We start from the raw sequence: 9,819 nt of genomic DNA, 5'->3' as shown, positions 1-9,819 counted from the left end.
GGTGCCAAAGAGATATCTAGAGGAGTCGCTATTACAGGCAGCGAATAAATCGCAGGTCCTATTCAAAATCTTTAGAGATCTCTCTCGTCCAGCCTGCGCTGCTAATGACATCCATGCCTCTCAAGCTCTGTGTAACACCCTGGCGCAGGCTTTTGAAGATAAGATCTCTTTGATCTTGAGCAAGCTTGCTCTGTCGATCATGCCTGTTACTCAACCTGTGCTCGTTTCCGTACCGGTGACCGTTATAGAAACTGTAGAGGCAGAGGGTAGACAGGCACAGTTGGACAGTTTTCCTCCTCCGTCCTTTGAGGAGTTCTGTCTTCTGGCCAATAGTGTATCCTCAGGCTCCCCCCGGGACCCACTGCCACACAAATACTGGAAACTGTTTCAGGCGGAGCTTTTCCCCCCGTTACATGCTATCTGCTGCCAGTCTCTCACTATGGCGCGAGTCCCGGAGAGTTGGAAACTCGCGGTAGTCTCCCCAATATTGAAGAAGGAAACGTTGGACCCCACTTGTCCAGCGAATTATAGACCTATATCGCTGCTTCCTTTTCCTATAAAGATTCTGGAAAAACTGGTCACTAAACATCTGTCAGGTTTTATGGAGACTAATGCTTGTCTGGATGCGTCTCAGTTCGGCTTTAGACCAGCTCATGGTACTGAGTCCGCTTTGGTGACCGTTTTGGATGATCTTCGTTCGCGAGTCGACATTGGACGGGCAGCCTTCTTAGTACTGCTCGACATGTCGGCCGCGTTCGACACGGTCAACCACGACATCCTGGTCAGAAGACTTGAAGAAATTGGCGTGACGGGTTTGGCCCGTGACTGGCTGGTCTCCTATTTGGGAGACAGACGTCAGGTAGTAGCCTTGCCACCATTTCAGTCTGACATCAAGGTGGTCGGGCAGGGTGTCCCTCAGGGGTCTGCCATCAGCCCTATTTTGTTCAATCTTTATCTCCGGCCTTTGGTGAACTTGATTAAATCATTTGGCATTGCGGTCACTAACTATGCTGATGACACGCAGCTTATTTTTTCCATCGAGGGTAAGGATGCGGTGCCCTTGGAGATTTTCCATCAGTGCATGGCAGCAACCGCAGACTGGTTGAGGCAAAATTCCTTGCAATTTAACAGCTCCAAAACAGAGGTATTGCATTGCTCGATGGACCGTGTCTCTCGACCACTGCCACTTGATTTTTGGCCTATCTCCTTCCAGGATGCTCCTCTGGCAGCAGCCTCCGTTCGGAACTTGGGGGTGATGTTCGGGTCCAATCTCCAATTGGATGTTTTTGTAAATAAGACCGTGGCCACTTGCATGGCATTGCTCCGTATGCTATGGAAAATCCTTCCGTTGCTACCGGTCCATGCTCGGCCAGAGGTGGTGCGTGGCATCATATTGAGTAGATTGGATTATTGCAACGCATTGTTGCTAGGAGCACCCGCTAATCTGGTGGGCAAACTGCAACGAGTGCAGAATATGGCTGCTAAGCTGGCCCTTTCTCGGCACCGCTCAGATTCTTCTATCACGGCGCTGGCGGACCTTCATTGGCCGCAGCGGATTGTTTTTAAAGCACTGTGCTTGGTGTTTAAAGGGCTTCATGGGCAAGGGCATGTACCGCTGCGGGATATGTTTGAGTGGTACGTGCCCACACGCTCCCTTCGATCTATGTCAGCACACCTAGTGTTGGTTCCAAAGGTTTTGAGGGCCCGGATGGGTGGGCGGTCCTTCAGTTTTGCGGCAGCCAAATGCTGGAATTCTTTACCCCTATGCCTGAGAAGTAAAGGGGATCTTTCCTCTTTTAGGAAAGGACTAAAAACTCATCTCTTTCCTAGGTTAGATTAATTTTTTGGTTACTGTATTGTCGCGTGCTATTGGTAGAATGTTAAAGCGCCAGGATACCCTTCGGGTGACAGTTTTGCGCTATATAAATACGCGATACAATACAATACAATACAATACAACTGACTCTCATGCTTCCATCAGGAAGCTTAGAAGGATTTTGGCTGAATATGAGAGCGAGCATCCAGTGGATGAAAATGATTCTCAGGAGATTCAAACAGGAGAGGAGGATGCTGAGAAGGTGGTTGAGACCCCTGCTTAATGAGAGGAAAATCCCTCAGAAGACTAGCTTGCTCTCAAACAATTGTCCAGGAGGTTGGCTTTAGAAGCTCAGCTCCTGGACATAGAGAAGCAAAGAAATGAGATTGGGCTAGGACCCATCCATGGTGGCAGCAATTTCATAACTACGGAGGGATAGGAATCTTTTGACCAAAAAATCCACAAAGAGATTGTCCCCAAATATACAGATGGTGATGACATCACCAAATGGTTTACTGCTTTCAAGATCGCTTACATCAGCATAAAGGTAGCCAAGAAGCATTGGGGCTAACTGTTATGGGAACTGTTCTCCGGCAAATGCAGGGATAGACTCCTGACTTTGAATGAGACAGATGCTGAGTCCTATAACCCCATGAAGGGTACCCCTGGAATGCCACAAAAACACCCTTTTCCTTCACAGTATCGAGTACATAATTTCGAATCAGTCCGTGGTAGTAAAACTTAGCTGGGTCACACGTTGGGAGCTGGACTCTACGCTCTTCAGATATCAGCGAAAGACCGATAACATTTCTTTGAAGCCTTGCACGCAGATCATAATGGGACCTTCAAGTTAACTCTGACCCAGCTAAGTTTTATTCCCACGGACTGATTCGAAATTATTTACGCGACACTGTGAAGGAAAAGGGTGTTTTTGTGCCATTCCAGGCATACTGATGTCGCCTGAAGGTCGTTGTGTGTATGGACTTTTAGAGATATCAAAGGACCACTGAGTATTATCAATCAGGAACAAGCCTAACGTGGTGGACCCTAAGACATACAGATATATATATTTCTTGAGCCTTGAGAAAGTCGTTCATCGACGAAACACATGCCGGCTGTTTATGTTCTACAACTGCGTGTCAAAATTTTGGGAAACTATTGTACACTTGTTTATGTTCTTGCCATATGGATTGTTGTGATTTATGATTTAAATATATAACTGACTTTTTATGGTCAGTTGTTACTCTTTGTGACGCTGTGCTCTGTGGATGGCACAGTGTTGACATTGAGCACTCTAGTTTACGGATGGTAATATAATTGTGCAAACTACAACAGAGGTGCTGACTGTTCTTTCTGTAACCAGTGCCATCATTTGCATATATTACAAAACGTGGAGTAGGCTGGTGAACCACTTATACTAGTCAGAAATGTCTCAGAAGGTGAAGGATTTTTATTATAATTCCTGTGCCTCATGCCGAGCAAGTGGCAAGGCAGGTGTCCACCTGAAGTCCCCCTTAACTCCACTTCCAGTGGAATGGGTTCCCTTTGAAAGGGTAGTGATTGACATTGTTGGTCCCCTTGACCCTCAAACAGCATCAGGAAACAAATTCATACTGATAATAGTGGATCATGCTACCTGGTATCCTGAGGCTATTCCTCTTGGAACTACCACTGCCTTGTAGTGTCTAGGGCTTTCCTTGGTATTTTATCAGAATGGGATTTCCTAAGGAGGTGGTATCAGACAAAGGTACAAACTACCTAGAACACATATGGGCTGAATGTGGAGTGACCTATAGGTTTGTTACTCAATATCATACGCAGACCAATGGGCTTGTTTAAAGCTTCAACAAGACATTGAAAGTTATGATTGGTGGATTCCGTGAAAAACTCAGAATGAGATGGGATGTCTTACTGCATATATCACCAGGAGGACAAAGTTCCTACGGGCGGGTTCAAAAAGTCACCCAAGCCCTAAAAGAGGCAAAAAGAGAGTGAAAGAGTTCCTAGTTAAAAACCCACCCAGGTCAGTGGAAGACCACTCTATGTCCTCTGTTGCCCTCACACACCCCGAAAGGTGTCATGCTTCATCATCGGGCGGTTGCTCCTCGTGGGGCCGGCGCTGCAATTCCCCACGGGCCCCCGAAGGGTCACTTAAGCGGAGATCTTTTAAGAACCGCCGGATGGTGCATGTGGGTGTGTGAAAAAAGTGGGTTCGGTGTAGAGGGTAAAAAAGGGGGGTGCGTGCAAGTTTGTGAAAATATGGAGGGTCATCATGCAGCGAATCATATAGATGTACCCTAAGCAGAAATAAACTGCTAAAAAATTGACCCTGAAGGTACATTACGCCCAGGAATCATGGATCAAAGGCCAACATGTTTCGCGCCTCTTGCGCCCAAAGGGTCGGTGGCGCTTCATCAGGACCATATTCTTTTTTAAAAAAAGGTGCACTTGAAAATTACATAAACAAGTTAAAAATACCCTCAATATCAGTCTGGGCAATTGCCTGTACACCCTCAGTATGGTAACAGGTCAACGATGAAAATCGCTCCAGATGAATATCTAGGAAAAAGAAAAGAAAGAACAAAGGGATGTGTATCAGTGCAACTTAATACAACATAAGTGTGCCACAGTCGTGTGCACATCAACCCCAAGCAAAGAAGGGACACATCGCCTAAAAGTGTACGAGGGCAACAACATCATGTACGGCATCTTACACAGTATCACACCCAGCCGCAGTCACTGTATGGCATGTCAAAAACTGTGGGCTGAAAACCCATATAATGGGCCAGGGTAACGAAATCTCACCTAATACATCACACTCCTAATCCCAATAGAGAAAATACACCCTTAATAACAAAGAAAAAAAGCTGTATAGGTGAAGTCATTGGTTATGCCCGGAGCTAACCTGACTGGTAAAGGATGAATACTCCATCAGCTGGGTACATGGACGTCCTTCATGTTAACGGAGATTCCGTCCGGGTAGTCACGTAGCTGTGCCGCCCCCATCCATGCGGCTGCCAGAGGGAATATGACACCGGCAGTGCATGCCTTTTAAATAGGTAACGGGAACTGGTGACGGGATACTTTAGTTCCGGGTCCCGGGCTCACAACAACAAGAGCTGCGCATGCGTATAACATTTCAGGAGGTGCGCGTGCGTGTAAGGGGAAAACTAATCCCCTCTACCCCAATAAGGGAATGCCAAATACACACGGAACCACGCCACTCCATCGCACCGCCAAAAATGAGATCGAAATGTCTCCCATGCGCACCAAATGTGGAAGATAGTTTGTAAGGGTATATTCATAGTAGTATTGGCAGTACATATGCATGATAGTGAGACTACACGTGACATGCAGGGTTAGGAATGTACTGTTATTTCAAACTAATGGAACGGGGGGGAGTATCGACGTGAGAAATGTGAATGTATTAACATTATATATGCCCGTGGAGGACCAGCCCCATCAAAATCGCTGCCAAAATAACAGTAGTAAGGTGTATGGTGGACAGGTAGTGCCACATCTGTGTCGTGTTGAACACTCATATATTACCCAAGTGATGATAATCAAGGCTTGTGTGCCCCAAGAAAAGGAACTACAGATAAATGATCCCACGGCTGCACCGCCGTACTAAATATAAATAACAAAAAGAGGGGGGATCTGGGAGCTAAAAAAAGGTCCAGTGTCCATGCTCCCTAGACTAAGTATATATCACCAGGAGGACAAAGTTCCTACGGGCGGGTGCAAAAAGTCACCCAAGCCCTAAAAGAGGCAAAAAGAGAGTGAAAGAGTTCCTAGTTAAAAACCCACCCAGGTCAGTGGAAGACCACTCTATGTCCTCTGTTGCCCTCACACACCCCGAAAGGTGTCATGCTTCATCATCGGGCGGTTGCTCCTCGTGGGGCCGGCGCTGCAATTCCCCACGGGCCCCCGAAGGGTCACTTAAGCGGAGATCTTTTAAGAACCGCCGGATGGTGCATGTGGGTGTGTGAAAAAAGTGGGTTCGGTGTAGAGGGTAAAAAAGGGGGGTGCGTGCAAGTTTGTGAAAATATGGAGGGTCATCATGCAGCGAATCATATAGATGTACCCTAAGCAGAAATAAACTGCTAAAAAATTGACCCTGAAGGTACATTACGCCCAGGAATCATGGATCAAAGGCCAACATGTTTCGCGCCTCTTGCGCCCAAAGGGTCGGTGGCGCTTCATCAGGACCATATTCTTTTTTAAAAAAAGGTGCACGTGAAAATTACATAAACAAGTTAAAAATACCCTCAATATCAGTCTGGGCAATTGCCTGTACACCCTCAGTATGGTAACAGGTCAACGATGAAAATCGCTCCAGATGAATATCTAGGAAAAAGAAAAGAAAGAACAAAGGGATGTGTATCAGTGCAACTTAATACAACATAAGTGTGCCACAGTCGTGTGAACATCAACCCCAAGCAAAGAAGGGACACATCGCCTAAAAGTGTACGAGGGCAACAACATCATGTACGGCATCTTACACAGTATCACTCCCAGCCGCAGTCACTGTATGGCATGTCAAAAACTGTGGGCTGAAAACCCATATAATGGGCCAGGGTAACGAAATCTCACCTAATACATCACACTCCTAATCCCAATAGAGAAAATACACCCTTAATAACAAAGAAAAAAAGCTGTATAGGTGAAGTCATTGGTTATGCCCGGAGCTAACCTGACTGGTAAAGGATGAATACTCCATCAGCTGGGTACATGGACGTCCTTCATGTTAACGGAGATTCCGTCCGGGTAGTCACGTAGCTGTGCCGCCCCCATCCATGCGGCTGCCAGAGGGAATATGACACCGGCAGTGCATGCCTTTTAAATAGGTAACGGGAACTGGTGACGGGATACTTTAGTTCCGGGTCCCGGGCTCACAACAACAAGAGCTGCGCATGCGTATAACATTTCAGGAGGTGCGCGTGCGTGTAAGAGGAAAACTAATCCCCTCTACCCCAATAAGGGAATGCCAAATACACACGGAACCACGCCACTCCATCGCACCGCCAAAAATGAGATCGAAATGTCTCCCATGCGCACCAAATGTGGAAGATAGTTTGTAAGGGTATATTCATAGTAGTATTGGCAGTACATATGCATGATAGTGAGACTACACGTGACATGCAGGGTTAGGAATGTACTGTTATTTCAAACTAATGGAACGGGGGGGAGTATCGACGTGAGAAATGTGAATGTATTAACATTATATATGCCCGTGGAGGACCAGCCCCATCAAAATCGCTGCCAAAATAACAGTAGTAAGGTGTATGGTGGACAGGTAGTGCCACATCTGTGTCGTGTTGAACACTCATATATTACCCAAGTGATGATAATCAAGGCTTGTGTGCCCCAAGAAAAGGAACTACAGATAAATGATCCCACGGCTGCACCGCCGTACTAAATATAAATAACAAAAAGAGGGGGGATCTGGGAGCTAAAAAAAGGTCCAGTGTCCATGCTCCCTAGACTAAGTATATATCACCAGGAGGACAAAGTTCCTACGGGCGGGTGCAAAAAGTCACCCAAGCCCTAAAAGAGGCAAAAAGAGAGTGAAAGAGTTCCTAGTTAAAAACCCACCCAGGTCAGTGGAAGACCACTCTATGTCCTCTGTTGCCCTCACACACCCCGAAAGGTGTCATGCTTCATCATCGGGCGGTTGCTCCTCGTGGGGCCGGCGCTGCAATTCCCCACGGGCCCCCGAAGGGTCACTTAAGCGGAGATCTTTTAAGAACCGCCGGATGGTGCATGTGGGTGTGTGAAAAAAGTGGGTTCGGTGTAGAGGGTAAAAAAGGGGGGTGCGTGCAAGTTTGTGAAAATATGGAGGGTCATCATGCAGCGAATCATATAGATGTACCCTAAGCAGAAATAAACTGCTAAAAAATTGACCCTGAAGGTACATTACGCCCAGGAATCATGGATCAAAGGCCAACATGTTTCGCGCCTCTTGCGCCCAAAGGGTCGGTGGCGCTTCATCAGGACCATATTCTTTTTTAAAAAAAGGTGCACGTGAAAATTACATAAACAAGTTAAAAATACCCTCAATATCAGTCTGGGCAATTGCCTGTACACCCTCAGTATGGTAACAGGTCAACGATGAAAATCGCTCCAGATGAATATCTAGGAAAAAGAAAAGAAAGAACAAAGGGATGTGTATCAGTGCAACTTAATACAACATAAGTGTGCCACAGTCGTGTGCACATCAACCCCAAGCAAAGAAGGGACACATCGCCTAAAAGTGTACGAGGGCAACAACATCATGTACGGCATCTTACACAGTATCACACCCAGCCGCAGTCACTGTATGGCATGTCAAAAACTGTGGGCTGAAAACCCATATAATGGGCCAGGGTAACGAAATCTCACCTAATACAGCACACTCCTAATCCCAATAGAGAAAATACACCCTTAATAACAAAGAAAAAAAGCTGTATAGGTGAAGTCATTGGTTATGCCCGGAGCTAACCTGACTGGTAAAGGATGAATACTCCATCAGCTGGGTACATGGACGTCCTTCATGTTAACGGAGATTCCGTCCGGGTAGTCACGTAGCTGTGCCGCCCCCATCCATGCGGGTGCCAGAGGGAATATGACACCGGCAGTGCATGCCTTTTAAATAGGTAACGGGAACTGGTGACGGGATACTTTAGTTCCGGGTCCCGGGCTCACAACAACAAGAGCTGCGCATGCGTATAACATTTCAGGAGGTGCGCGTGCGTGTAAGAGGAAAGCTAATCCCCTCTACCCCAATAAGGGAATGCCAAATACACACGGAACCACGCCACTCCATCGCACCGCCAAAAATGAGATCGAAATGTCTCCCATGCGCACCAAATGTGGAAGATAGTTTGTAAGGGTATATTCATAGTAGTATTGGCAGTACATATGCATGATAGTGAGACTACACGTGACATGCAGGGTTAGGAATGTACTGTTATTTCAAACTAATGGAACGGGGGGGAGTATCGACGTGAGAAATGTGAATGTATTAACATTATATATGCCCGTGGAGGACCAGCCCCATCAAAATCGCTGCCAAAATAACAGTAGTAAGGTGTATGGTGGACAGGTAGTGCCACATCTGTGTCGTGTTGAACACTCATATATTACCCAAGTGATGATAATCAAGGCTTGTGTGCCCCAAGAAAAGGAACTACAGATAAATGATCCCACGGCTGCACCGCCGTACTAAATATAAATAACAAAAAGAGGGGGGATCTGGGAGCTAAAAAAAGGTCCAGTGTCCATGCTCCCTAGACTAAGTATATATCACCAGGAGGACAAAGTTCCTACGGGCAGTTGCAAAAAGTCACCCAAGCCCTAAAAGAGGCAAAAAGAGAGTGAAAGAGTTCCTAGTTAAAAACCCACCCAGGTCAGTGGAAGACCACTCTATGTCCTCTGTTGCCCTCACACACCCCGAAAGGTGTCATGCTTCATCATCGGGCGGTTGCTCCTCGTGGGGCCGGCGCTGCAATTCCCCACGGGCCCCCGAAGGGTCACTTAAGCGGAGATCTTTTAAGAACCGCCGGATGGTGCATGTGGGCGTGTGAAAAAAGTGGGTTCGGTGTAGAGGGTAAAAAAGGGGGGTGCGTGCAAGTTTGTGAAAATATGGAGGGTCATCATGCAGCGAATCATATAGATGTACCCTAAGCAGAAATAAACTGCTAAAAAATTGACCCTGAAGGTACATTACGCCCAGGAATCATGGATCAAAGGCCAACATGTTTCGCGCCTCTTGCGCCCAAAGGGTCGGTGGCGCTTCATCAGGACCATATTCTTTTTTAAAAAAAGGTGCACGTGAAAATTACATAAACAAGTTAAAAATACCCTCAATATCAGTCTGGGCAATTGCCTGTACACCCTCAGTATGGTAACAGGTCAACGATGAAAATCGCTCCAGATGAATATCTAGGAAAAAGAAAAGAAAGAACAAAGGGATGTGTATCAGTGCAACTTAATACAACATAAGTGTGCCACAGTCGTGTGCA

Source organism: Triturus cristatus, chromosome 3_2 (assembly GCF_964204655.1).
Source record: "Triturus cristatus chromosome 3_2, aTriCri1.1, whole genome shotgun sequence".
NCBI lineage: Eukaryota > Metazoa > Chordata > Amphibia > Caudata > Salamandridae > Triturus > Triturus cristatus.
Note: the sequence above shows the minus strand (reverse complement) of the source record.